The 14578-nt window shown below is 35.7% G+C and overlaps 1 long non-coding RNA gene across 3 annotated transcripts in view; it reads left to right on the plus strand.

Moving 5' to 3' along the window:
- Window positions 1-5846: 5846 nt before the first annotated feature.
- The window catches only part of LOC107659669 (uncharacterized), a 28392-nt gene continuing 19660 nt past the window's right edge, over window positions 5847-14578 (plus strand). For 2 of the 3 annotated variants that reach the window (XR_001630938.1, XR_001630939.1), the window contains exon 1: window positions 7970-8017. This is a non-coding gene — a long non-coding RNA (uncharacterized LOC107659669). Of the gene's footprint in view, window positions 5922-7969; window positions 8018-14578 lie in introns of those variants that run through there. The other variant, XR_001630940.1, reaches the window with a different exon arrangement.

Genomic DNA, 14578 nt, shown 5'->3' on the forward strand with positions numbered 1-14578 from the left:
TTTAATTGGGGTTGGAGCTAAACTCTGCAGGACACCGGCCCTCCAGGACCGAGTTTGGGCACCCCTGGTATAGGGTGTTCTGGGGGTTGCTTCTCAGTGTCTGAAGCACAAACACTGCAGGACCCTGTTGAAAAAAGCATATGCTGGTTACAGTAGGTATGTTTTGAAGCATGGCTGCTGGTTTCAGCTGGTTTAAGCTGGTCCTAGCTGGTCGTGTGCTGGTTTAAGCTGGTCATGTGCTGGTTCTAAGATGGTCCTAAGAAACTAGCTCCTGCTCAGGACCAGCTTAAACCAGCTCAAACCAGCTCAAACCAGCAACCATTTTTTCAAAGATTTTCATGATTTTGCCACTTTAAATAGCTTCAGTCTGGTAAATACTCTAGTCATAATGCTTTCTCTCGGTGCTCTCAGGCATCTGATATTCGCTGTAGGAGGTTCATCAGGTTCCTCTGAGGCAGTAGAGATGAGAACAGCAGACATGAATTAATAAAACAGCCATAAGTCACAATCATGACAAACATTCACCATCTCCCCAGCGTGATACAGAGCGCTCGCGTTTACACACGGCGAATATGTGAGAGGTTATATTCTCCTGAAGTCTGTCACTTCCAATCTCATCTACATTCGTGCTATTCCATGACATGGCTAAAAAGTACAGTGGAAATGTCTCCATCTGCGCATCAGGGAAACTGTAGATCCATTTCTGGCGTTAAACTGAGCTGTTCTTCATGTAATTCTCCCCAGAGATGATCGGGTTCTCCGTCCGTGCTCGGCATGACGGTCCTCTTCAGGAGTGAACGTCTGAGAGGAACCATTGATTGTCCAGATGACAGATGCTACGTGTCACGCGGACTGAACTGCTTCCTGTTACAGCCGAGCGTGTGTGTTTGGAGTGGGACGATTGAGCTGGGACATCTGGGAACACTGTTCAGATGTATCCTATTCTTCTGTAATGCAATCCTCATGTGTTTACTGAAATGAACTACAGTTTACTGATGTGTAGTGCTCAAAAATAGATAGACAAACACAGCTGAACACAGCATATTGAAAGATCAGAACAGAACAACATTGAAAAATGTACATAGTTTATTTTATAATATATATTATAAAAAAATATTGTTATAAGTATGTGTATATATATATATATATATATATATACATACATACATACAGTCATGTGAAAAAGTTAGGACACCCTATAGAATTCCATGGTTTTCTGTATCAGGACATAATAAAAATTATCTGGTCCTTGGCAGGTCATAAAATTTGGAAAATAAAACCTCAGATGAACAACACATGACATATATCATACAAAGTTAGGACACCCTATGATTCAATTGCTTGTAGATCCACTTTTAGCAGCAATAACTTGAAGTAATACTTTTCTGTATGACTTTATCAGTCTCTCACATCATTCTGGAGGAATTTTGGCCCACTCTTCTTTACAGCATTGCTCCAGTTTATATTCAAGTTTATGTACAGCTCTCGCCACAGCATTTCAGTCAGGATGAGGATGACTGGGCTATTGAAACACCTTGATGCTTTTCTTTTCAGCCCTTCTGTTGTAGATTTGTTGCTGTGCTTGGGATCATTGTCCTGTTGTATGATCCAATACTGGCCCAACTTTAGCTGTCGGACAGATGGCCTCACATTTGACTCTAGAGTACTTTGTATACAGTGAGGTGCCCAGGTCCTGTGGCTACAAAACAAGCCCCAAATCGTCAGCCCTCCACCAGCATGTGTGACTTTTGGTATGAGGTGTTTGTGCTGATGTGCTCTTTAGGTTTTCACCAAACGTGCTGTTGTGCATTATGGCCAAACATCTCCACTCCGATCTCATCTGTTCAAAGGACATTGTTCTAGAAGTCTTAAGGATTGTTCAGATGCAACTTTGCAAACCTAAACCGTGCTGCCATGCTTTATTCAGATAGAAGAAGAGGCTCTGGCAAGCCTTCCAAACATGCCATACTCGTCCCATATTTTTCTAATCGTACTGTCATGAACTTTATCATTTAACATGTTAACAGGCCTGTCGAGTCTGCAGTGAAGTTCTTGGATTGAACTTGGAGTAGCCTGACTGCTACTTACCCTCTTAATTGCTATGTTAACAGTAAGGGTGTCCTAACTTTGTCACACATGGTTTTCCATTTTGGCTTTATTTTTGTTAAATAAATAAGGACACTGTGTGATATGTCATGTTTAAGACCTATTTTCCAAATTTTAAGACCTGCCAAGGACCAGATATATATTTTTTAATTATGTCCTGATACAGAAAACCATGGAATTCGATACGGTGTCCTAATTTTTTCACATGACTATATATATGTATTAGGGCTGTCAGTCTATTAAATCTTTTTATCTAATTAATTACATGATGTGTCAATTAATTACTCTAATTAATCGCAAATTACATTACCCCCAAAAGATTATTTAAAGCTATTTTTGTGTTAAATGAGAAAGTATTAAATAGAAGTATTAAGTAAATAGTAGCTTAAAAAAAGAAATAATTGATTTGATTCAACATAAAATTATTACACATAAACGTTTAGGCTACAACGGCCTAACGTATACTGTGGAACATAAAAAAAAAGATCATTTGAGAAACATCTCAGTTTTTTTTTTCCCGTTCATGCAATGGAAGTCATTGGTAACCAAAACAGCTTTGTTACCAACAGTCTTCAAAATACCTTCTTTTATGTTCCACAAAAGAAAGTAAGTTATTCAGGTTTGAGTAAATGATAAATTTTTTGGGTGAACTATCCCTTTAAAGTTTTTTCCCCTTTTGTTAAACGAAATAATACTCTAAATAAGAAACTAAATCTGCCAGCAGGTGGCGGTAAATGTCTTTTATGAGTCATTCATTCATTCGATTCGTTCAAAGGGATGATTCATTCAGGAATTCAGTAAACGGCTCTCTTTATGAATGGGCCTTTGAATCATTGATTCACACGATTCGTTCAAACCGAGGATTCATTCAGAAACTAAACACCGCTATGTTGCTCACAGACGCACAACAGTTCTGCGGTAGTTTTCATAGTTAAGTGCGTTAACTGCGTTAAAATATTTAAATCTTGTTATTTTTTCATAACTACTTAAGTTAACACGTTAAATTGACAGCCCTAATATATATATATATATATATATATATGGATTTTGTTTATATTTTTATACTAATATGTTTTATGAATATATATGCTTTAAAATATATAAAATCATAATCTTTAAAAATGTAGTATATTTTATAATGCAGTATATGCAGTATAATTTTATATACTTCTAATTTTACACAAATGTACTATTATTTAAATTAAACTGACATAAATTAAATGAAGGAAAGCTGTTCCAGCTGATTGGAATCTGTTCTGATGTCTTGTTACAGATGAGCTCGTCAGACTGATGTCTGGACACATCTACAAGACTTCGAGTCAATAAAAGAGTGGATACCTGCAGTGACTCTCCAACATCTCAACATCTTCAGCTCGTGCGACAGAAGAACTGATTCAACCAGAATGATCAGTATTGTTTGGACGTCTCTCTTATCTCCGGTCAGTCCTAGTATTTGAGAGACCAGAATTACAGTCTGGTCGTGTTCTACCTATATCAGCATTTGAAAATCTATGTGTGTAGGTGTTTGTTTAGATCACTGATCCTATAGAAATGTACTCCAGAGTGAGTTTCTGAGCAGCTGCTGGGTTTGTTTCAGATCTGCGGTGTGTTCGCTTGTTTTGTAGCGATGTTCAGACTGTAAAGAATGCTGTTCTGTCAGCGCTGTGAGCTCACTCTATTCATTTCAAACTATTACACAGTTTAACCTTCACCGCGCAGTTTGCTGGTTCTGATCATCTGGAGTGCGACTCATTTTTCTTGCCGGTGCTGCTACAATGTGACCCAAATTATCAGGGTTTGTGGCGAGACACGGCATTAATCTCAGCATCCTGCGGCTCCAGAGAAACACAATATCTCATGAGCGCTTTTGTCAACTGTGATACAGTCAGTTTATGGCATCAACATGATGAGTTTTGCATCCGTTTGTTTCTAGAGACGTCTCTCTTGTGATGTTTATTGACCTATTTTTCATTATTAAAGAAATAGTCCACATAAAAATGACAATTCATTTACTAACCCTCATGTTGTGCAATATTTCTTTCTGCTGTGAAACACAAATAAAATGTTAGGCAGAATGTCAGAGCTGAAGGTGTTTATATTGCACAGCTCCACAGATTACTTTTGTAACGAGTATTTTGAAGTCTGTTTGTGTGAGAAACAGACGCTAATTGAATTCCTCTCCTTGGATAGATTAATTAATAGACTGGTGCTTTATTGAGTCTATGTGGGAAACTGGGATGCATTGGCAGCAAGCAAGAGATTTCATCATTTTTCTTTGGTACATTAAAGTGAGAGAGACACTTTCTTTTACTTTCTTTCCATTATTTTTTATTGAAAATTATTTTATGATTTTTATTTTGTATGTATATGATTTTATTTTACACATCCCAGCCTCTCAATCTTTAAATATAATACATCATATAATACAATATGTATAAATTGTAAGATTTTTTTCCAATTTATATATATTTTCGATAAATTTAAATATGATAAATGTGATAATACACCACAAAAATATAAAAAATAAGTATAATGAAAAAAGATGATCTGAAAAAAATAATTATTTTATTTTGTAAAAAAAAAAATATATAGTCAATCTTTAAATATAATACATTTTAAAAATAAAGTAATAATTTAAATTAAACAAAGGATCTACGATGTTCTAAAAATGATTTTGTGATTGCGAAAAAAAATATATATAAATTATATATAAAATGATAAAATGTAAAAATAAAAATATATATTAAAAAGTTTTTCGCAAAATAAAATCATAAAAACGTTCTTCAAATTATCATAGGTATTTTTTTTGTTTGCTTGTTTTTATTAAAAAAGGGTGATTTTTTTTTATTTTGGGAAAAAATATTTTTTAATATATATTTAATGTTTTTTTGTTTTTTACATTTTTATACACAAACTGCAACTGCCCCTCAGATATTTCAATCATGACTTAAAAAAAATAATAATTTGTCTCTGTCCAAAGAGTCGAATGTGTCAGTGAACAGCTTGAGATGAAATATGAGGCGTGACATTTGAAGAAAAAGGTAAATATCACTTAGTTGTCTATCATTTCCATTCAAGCTATAATATTTTCAAATTATGCACAAATGTGAATTTTGTATGCATGACAGGGCGAGAACGGAGCTTTGGTAGAAATGCGTGTATATCCACTGTTGAACACAATTTTCTCTGTTGAAAATGTGAAAATATATGCATTATCAACAAGATACACTATTTATACACAGAACATGCACAGTATATATTTCAATAAATAAACATTATTGATGAGAGTAAGCATTGCATGACAGTTTAGGGCACATGCACGAATAGCATCTTTTGCACATGTATTATATTGCAGATGTATAATGTAGACTCTATACATTGTAGAGCAGCGCTGCATCCAGAGCATTAGTGCAGGAGAGCACGGGGTCATTTAGTGGCGGTGCAGACTCTCTTATCAGCGCTGATTTACAGCTCCTGTCTCCTCCACACAGCAGCATCATTAATAGGGCTGCGTGTGTGTGTGTGGTAACATCATTAATAGAGACAGTGATTAATTTCACACTGAACCCTGAGCAGCCTGAAGTGTTTGATTTATGACACACTGTGAATTCAGCTCATTGACTCGTTATTTATGCTGATGACCAATTAGTGAGGTCAGCGGCGACTAATTCAAAATCCCGGACTGCAGAAAGGTTCGGAGTTCAGAGCGCAAGAAAGGCTGCTGCTTCTCTATTACAGATGCCAAAGAAAGACTGACTGACTGATGAAACCGGCCTTGACATCTCTAGAAGTTGTGGGTGATTGCCAGCAAAGAGGTATATAAAATCATGGAGATGGAGATATATATATATATGGCATATTTGTTCAAATCAGACCTAATTTGACCTAAAAATTCAATAATTTAACAAGACATTTGCATGTTCACGGTTCTCTGATGTCAGTTAATGGTCACGCAACATGCAGGGAAAATATAATACTTTGCAAAATATATTTTCTTTTTTTTAGTAGGTGTATTATTTTGATAATTTAAGAATTAAAAAAATTATTTTACATATTTAGATTTTGTTTATTATAACAATTTATTTATTTATTAGCTAAACCTCCTGCAGTTCCCTCATGAACCACCAGGGGTTTGCAAACCACATTTTAGGAAACACTGGTATGAATAAATATGTGCAAATATTTGCAAAATTGACCAACCAGACCTCTTTAACCTAGTTTTAATTTAAATAATTTTTAATTTAAACACATTTGCATGTTCACAGTTCTCCGATGTCAGTTAAAGGTCACATGACATGCACATGACAAAATATAATATTTTTTTTAATTAAATATTTGAACTTTTTTAGCATGTGTTTTTTAACGATAATTTCAGATTTTGAATAAATAAAAATAATTTTACATATTTTATGATTTTGTTAAATTCAATGAATCAAATTAATGAATGACTCAATGACTTTTTGATTAAAACATTTATCACCACCTATTGGCAGTTTTTGTTTCTTATTTAGATTATAACTGTTTAAAATAATTTAATATTTTATATATTAATAAAAAAATCCATATAAAAAAAATAATTAAAAGGATAGTTCACCCAAAAATTAAAAATTAAAAAAAGAAAATTAAAAAGATTTGTTTATTTTTTTCAAGCTACTTTTTGTAATGTCTGCTTGGTGCTTTTCTCCTTTAACACAAATAATGACTTTAAATTTTCTTTTTGGCGTAATTTTTTGGCCAAATTTGATGTCCGATTAATATGTAATTAATTTAGGTTAATTAATTAATCGCCATGTCTTGCAATCTTGTAATTAAAATTGTAATCGCTTTTATATGTGTGTGTGTGTGTATATATATATATTAGTGCTGTCAAATAATTAACCGCGATTAATCGCATCCAAAATAAAAGTTTTTGTTTACAATATATGTATGTGTGTGTGTGTGTATATGTACAGTTTAAAAAACTATCAACACAAACTTTGACCCTTTGGTTGCCAGGGTGTTGCTATGTGGTTGCTAGGGTGTTCTGGGTAGTTGCTTACTGGTTTCTTAAAAGAACTTCTTGCTTGATAGTGAGTTTTGTGTTTAAACGTCGTCTTCAGCACAGGATAGGAGAGATGTTTTTAAGTCAAACATCATCATGTGTCATCATCATGTGAAATGCGTTATATATCCAGATCTGGAGTCAGTATAACGCCTGATCACCCAGCGGTCTCATTTAGGGGCGGCGTGTGTTTGGCTGGAAAAGGAAATGATTACAGCATGTTCTTAAAGGAGCTTAATCATCTTAATTAACTAGTTCTGCTGCTAAATTAGCTTAATCATATTAATTAGGGCTGTGTAAGCACACCTGTGCAGAGAAGCATGGCTCCCATAGTCCCTCCAGTGCACACGGGTGATGAACATGCTTCTCATTACAGCAGAATCAGACGGGTTTACATGCAGCTCGGTGTGCTGTACTGGAGATTAAGAGCTTAGGTGTCATGAGTGGTGTTTAGGGTGTTGTTGTGGTGTTCTGAGTGTTTTAGTGTGTTGCTATGAAGTTGCTGGGGTGTTCTGAGTCTTAAAAGAACTTCTCCTCAGTTGTAGTTTTAATAGCGTAACAATCATATCATGGAGCTTGATAGTGAGTTTTGTGTTTAAACATCATCTTCAGCACAGGACAGGAGAGATGTTTTTAAGTCAAATATATCCAGATCTGGAGTCAGTATAACGCCTGATCACCCAGTGGTCTCGTTTAGGGGCGGCGTGTGTTTGGCTGGAAAAGGAAATGATAACAGCATGTTTCTAAATGAGCTTAATCATCTTAATTAAGTAGTTCTGCTGCTAAATGAGCGTAATCATATTAATTAGGGCTGTGTAAGCACACCTGTGCAGAGAACCGCGGCTCCCACAGTCCCTCCAGTGCACACAGGTGATGAACATGCGCCTCATTACAGCCAAATCAGACGGGGTTACATGCAGCTCATTGTGCTGTTCTGGAGATTAAGAGCTTTGATGTTATGAGTGGTGTTTAGTGTGTTGCTATGCAGTTGCTAGGGTGTTGTGAGTGTTTTTTGTGTGTAATTTGCTATGCTGTTGTAAATGTTTACGTGTGTTGTTATGCAGTTGCTATGGTGCTGTGAGTGTTTTTAGTGTTGCTATGCTGTTACTATGGTGTTGTGAGTGTTTTTAATGTTGCTATGCTGCTGTGAGTGTTTTTAGTGTTGCTAGGGTGTTGTGAGTGTTTTTAGTGTTGCTATGAAGTTGCCAGGGTGTTGTGAGTGGTTTTTGTGTGTTGCTGTGCGGTTGCTAGGGTGTTGTGTGTTTTTAGTGTTGCTATGAAGTTGCCGGGATGTTGTGAGTGGTTGTTGTGAGTGGTTTTTGTGTGTTGCTGTGTGGTTGCTAGGGTGTTGTGTGTTTTTAGTGTTGCTATGAAGTTGCCGGGGTGTTGTGAGTGGTTTTTGTGTGTTGCTGTGTGGTTGCTAGGGTGTTGTGTGTTTTTAGTGTTGCTATGAAGTTGCCGGGATGTTGTGAGTGGTTGTTGTGAGTGGTTTTTGTGTGTTGCTGTGTGGTTGCTAGGGTGTTATGAATTTGTTTTTTTGTGTGTTGCTATGAAGTTGCCGGGGTGTTGTGTTTTTTTGTGTGTTGCTAGGGTATTGGGAGTGGTTTTTGTGTTTTGCTGTGCGGTTGCTAGGGTGTTGTGTGTTTTTAGTGTTGCTATGCAGTTGCCAGGGTGTTGTGAGTGGTGTTTGTGTGTTGCTGTGCGGTTGCTAGGGTGTTATGAATTTGTTTTTTTTGTGTGTTGCTAGGGTGTTGGGAGTGTTTTTAGTGTTGCTATGAAGTTACTGGGGTGTTGTGAGTTTTTAGTGTTGCTGTGCAGTTGCCAGGGTGTTGTGAGTGGTTTTTGTGTGTTGCTGTGCAGTTGCCAGGGTGTTGTGAGTGTTTTTTGTGTGTTGCTGTGCGGTTGCTAGGGTGTTATGAAATTTTTTTTTGTGTGTTGCTATGAAGTTGCCGGGGTGTTGTGTTTTTTTTTTGTGTGTGTTGCTAGGGTGTTGGGAGTGTTTTTAGTGTTGTTATGAAGTTACTGGGGTGTTGTGAGTTTTTTGTGTGTGTGTGTGTGTTGCTGTGTAGTTGCTAGGGTGTTGTGGGTGTTTTTAGTGTGTTGTCATGCCATTTCTAGGATGTTCCAGGTGTTGTTTTTTTTAGTGTGTTGCTGCACAGTTGCTAAGATGTTCTGAGCGTTGTGTGTGTGTGTTGCTATGCAGTTGCTAGGATATTGTTTTTTTGTGCGTTTCTATACAGTTTTCAGTTTGTTTTAAGTGTTTTACTGTGTTGCTATGTAGTTATTAGGGTGTTCTGAGTGTTTTTAGTGTGTTGCTATGCAGTTGTAGTTAGTGTAGATGGTGTGCTTGTAAAAATCCTAAATCAAATTATGCTTTGCATTAAATGTCAAAAGACAACAGAATAGATGAATATAAAGCACTATGAGTTCATGTTGTTCTTTGAAGTTTGGTAAAGCAAATCTTAGGTTTTGAATTCTGACGTCTCCAGCTAGACTCTTTACTTGTCTTAACCAGAACCACAATGTAAAAGCATTTAAATTCAGCCAGGTGTACCATGGTATCACCACAGTACTTTTAAGTAAGGAGAAACACAAAGACAAAGCCTGTAAGTGCTGCCAAATAACCAAACACTCCTGAACAACATCGATTAAGCAGCCACAAGATGACCGGTTAAAACTCCTGCGGTAATAAGGACAAACGATTTCATGTGGAGGAAAGAGGATATCTATAGCTCGGACTAAACAAGGCCAAGGTCACTCACAAACCCTTTCAGCACTTCTGCTCGGGAGAGACTTAAATGTGATATTGGCAAATTAGGGGCCAATGAGCGCGAGAGAGCCGGATAGATGGACTAAAGGTTGTCATTTAACAAGACGCTGCCATTTACTATTGATTCTTTGGCAAGTAGATAGACAGCAGCCTGCTAAACGTAACCTCACAGTCTCGACCTCAGACGACATGGACCCGCAGACGTTCACTGACCACCTCTGGTGCTGTGTATTGAATTTTATTTAATTTATAATTTATCATTTCTTCTTGTTTACTGTTTGTTTTTGTTTTTATTTTGTTTTATGTTTTACTGAATTTTTTTTTATTTACATGCTGAAATGTGAAGCATTTAGAGCTATATTTTGCTAATATATATGTGTATATACAGTATGTGTATTTTTTGCAAATTTTGCTCTATACACACACACACACACACACACACACACACACACACACACAGAGTGGTGGCCAAAGTGGATATCTATTAACTAAATTAAATCAACATTTGGTGTGAGCATCCTTTGTGTTTAAATCAGCTTTTGCCCTTGGTGCAGTTGAGCAGAGTTTCTCAGGAGCTTTGCAGGTAGGTTTCTTGAAGCATCTTTATTTTATTAAATTTAATCTTTTACACACACATATAATAATAATAATATTATTATTATTATCTTGAAGCACTTTGAGGACTGTTTTGTTTAATTAAATTTTATTTTATAAGAATCCGTCCCTACATTTCACATAAAAATGAATTGACAATTTCTTAGATGGGTCACATGGTCTCTTCCTGGCCGATTGGGCAGTTCTTGGCCGGAATAAGCTTCAAATTGGACCAGATTTTGTCAATAATCAGACGTCTGGCTATGTGACACCACCGTCACCCCTGACTTTGAGTCTCGGATGAAAGAGAAGCCATGAGACGCTTCACTTGTTCAGAACAGATGGCCTTTACTTTCACATGAAAGTCCAATAATGTCATTCTTAATGGTGAGGTAACTGCTATTAAGGATAAATCGTGTAAAATCGTGAAACATTTGCCTTGATCTGTCCTGTATCTAATCCTGACCCTCTGGCATTGCTAGTTTGCATTTTTTCCTTATAATTTATATTCTGACATATAAGACCACGTTCACTCTCTCTGGCCGTCTGTTGTGTAAAGTGCTTCATGGTCTCGTGTGTATGTTATTGAGGAAGCACAAGGTCACCCTGACAGGCCTAATGGTGTCATTTATTCTCCTAATTGAAGTGGATATCAGACTTCTGATGGTCTTTCTGCTGGCACAATTAATTATAGTGTAATTATAAAGTGCTTTTTATCTGAAGACAGCAAGTATAAGATTAATATTTCAGTTCTCTGAGAGAGAAAATGTAGTTCTTTCTTTAGCATTATAGTTCAAAGTAAAAGCAATAATTAACTTAAATTACAATTCTGTCATTTAATTCATCCTGATGTTGCTTCAAACTCATTTATGACTTAAGAAGACTTATAAGGGCTTCTTTTATCATGCGCATATGGTGCTTTTTTGCTGTATTTGGAGCTTGACTGCTCACTATGTGCTTTTATTTCAATGTGAAGAACATTCTGCACAATTTCTCATTGTGTGTTTTATTGAAGCTGAAAGTCACACAGGTTTAGAACGATACTGGAATGCGTAAATGATGACAACTTTTGTTCTTGGATGAATTGAAGCCTGTAAACTGTCAGCTGGAGATTTTGTGGTATAATATTTTGAATTCACATCACAGACAACCATAAAACTTTAAAACTAGCTTTGATCCGTGAGCCAGGATGATACTGCACAGATACATGAAGGTTCGCCAAACTGAGAGATCATACATCAAATACTTGATAGAATTATTACTCGCACGCTCTCTTTCTCTTGTAAAGCAGCAGGAGTGAGATGCACCTAGTGTCAAACATCATTATTACTTTTGCTCATATTAGAAGTTTTTTCAAACCAATAACTCTCAGTAGACCTGTTTAAGTTGATGAATGATTCTTCAAATCATCTGTCTTGTTGGATCATAAAACGGGTGAAAAATCCCACTTTTTCATGCAAGACAGTACATGATCACCTGGCAAAGCTATAGGAAGCATTCAGAAAAAGTCTCATTCTAGCATGCATTAGTGTTTTAGCATGAATATCATTGTGTATGTGAGTGTGGTACATTTTTATTTATGAGTGACGTTTTATGTGTGTATAGTGATGGGGAACCTGCTTTAAAGCTGCTTGTGAAGCTAGAAGTTACTCACAATTTAAAATAGTTATAGTCTAGATACCACTTGGAAAAAGTAATATACTGCACATTAACTAAAAGTTGTCTTGTTTTTTTTTTTACAGTACAAATATCTAAACATTCTTAAATCAAAATACATTTAATTGTTTCCCAAAAATGTGTCCAAATGAGTTGATGCTTAAAACAAGAAAAAAATGGGGTTAGAAAAATAAACTTAATTCGAAGTGAAAACAAGTTAAGTTAGTGTGTTTAGTTTGGTGTGAGTAGAGTAAGAATGATCTTGTGTGTTTGACTTTATCCGTGACTCTTCAGAGGGGTTTGCTGTGGGTGTCTTTTCCTTTCTCCACAAGAAGATGAGCCCGTCGCTTCAAACACCACATTCATCTGTCAGACCGTTCGACCAGGTGTGTGTGATGCAAAATAGACTTTTAAGTGTTTATGTTATTGCACTTTATCTATTTGCGTCTGTAGATTTAAATTACAATATAATGTGTTTTTTTCTCCACTTCAGCAGCGGTTACAAACACCAAACTTAGCAGATTTATTCCTATCTATATTATGACAGTTTTTACTGAGGGGTTTGTTCATGTATCATTGGCCTGATTTATTATTGCACTTTATCGTTTTGCGTCTGTAGATTTCAATTACATTTTTTTTCCTCCACTTCAGCAGCACTTACAAGGCTTGCAGTTATATTCCTGATTATATTATTAAGGTTTTTACTGTTTTGCATCTGAAGATTTCAATAACAATACATATTTTTAAGGTGGTTTCCCACAAAAAAAAGTTTTTTCCTCCACTTCAGCAAAACTTATTACACCAAAACTTAGTTTTATTCCTATCTATATTATGAAGGTTTTTACTGAGGGGATTTTGTTCATATCATTGGCCTGATTTTATAGAACATTTTATTGCTAAAATCATGGTGAAAAAGTATTTAGACTGGCTGTTGACCATATTTCCTGATTTATGGAGTTCTAAAAGGAGATATCAAAAATACCTTCTGTAAAAACCTTTGGCACCAAAATGAAACAAGAATTTTGAACTTGCATTTATCCAATGTTCAGATTTATTTCCTGGAAATTTCTGCAAATTAGTTTATATTTAATTACATAATGGTTCAGTGTCATATTTAAACCGCATTTCAGAAAATGTGTAATATATAATTTCTTTATGTGATTCATCAAGTATGGTGAGATCCATTGTTTTTTTTTTTTTTTACCTGATTCATATTTTTGCTAATTTGGTTAAGATCTTAGAATTCTAACATTTTTAAATAAATTCTGCAGCATTCTGTAGATTTTCCCTCCAAAACCAGAGTGAAAACATGTCAAAGGCTGCAGTTCTGTGTTTGAGTGACTTGTCTGGCAGTGATTTATACCGCGGTCTGGATCGTGTTCATTGTAAATGCGAGCAGACTTTTGTTCTGAAAAAGCGGGGCAGATGAGAAGACGTCTGGCGTGTACCTGAGAGACGGAGGGTTCAGGATCAGGTCAGTAGAGCTGCAGGCAGACGCAGAGTGATGGATGTCTGTTAGAATGAGTTTCTCTCCCTGCCCATCCCAGAGCCTGATGGATGATGGGAAGGTTCTTCAACCTGCTCCCCCTCGCCCGTCTAGGACTTTAATATCCCCACACGAGAACGGCTATTGATAAAAGTCATATTTTAGCATTGGCTGGGGTGTCGTTGCTGTGATAAATGGCCGTTGTGATGGCCAGGAAGGGTTGGATGTGCAGAGATGTGGGGTTTTCTTTAAACCCAGTGTTCTTTATGAATATGCATGTGTTTTGAATGTGTTCAGAATGATGTCCAGGCGTTTGTCCATCAGAGAGATGCTGAACTCTACTGCAGGTGTGAAGCAGAGATGGTAAAAGGCTTAGGCCAGACAACAAAAAGTGAATAATGAGAAATTGCAACACTATGTTGGCCACAAAAATAGAGTATTTCTTTTCAACTGCCCCCCACCCCCGTTTTTCTTTTTGTCGTTCTGGATTAAATGCAAGATGAATTAGATAAACACAATTATATCAACCCTTTTCTTAGTTTATATAAACACAATTAATTTTTTTTATAAAAATTATTTTAAATTATATTTTTATTTATACTTCAATTTTAATAATTATATGTTAATCTATTAGGTTATATGAACTAACAATAAATTTTTTATTTTTTATTAAAATTGTTTATTTTTTAAATTCTATTTTTATTTGTGAGCACAAAAGCAGTCTTAAGTCGCTGGGGTATATTTGTAGCAATAGCCAACAATGATTATTTATTAACATTCCCGGTGACGTATAAATCTCAATTTCAATAAATTTACCGTTATGACTTTTGTGGTCCAAGGTCACATTTTTTCACAAAATTTTTAATTTTAATAATTATATATATATATATATATATATATATATATATAATATATGCATGTGTAA

The sequence above is a fragment of the Sinocyclocheilus anshuiensis genome, unplaced genomic scaffold, assembly GCF_001515605.1.
Source record: "Sinocyclocheilus anshuiensis isolate Anshui unplaced genomic scaffold, SAMN03320099.WGS_v1.1 scaffold75, whole genome shotgun sequence".
NCBI lineage: Eukaryota > Metazoa > Chordata > Actinopteri > Cypriniformes > Cyprinidae > Sinocyclocheilus > Sinocyclocheilus anshuiensis.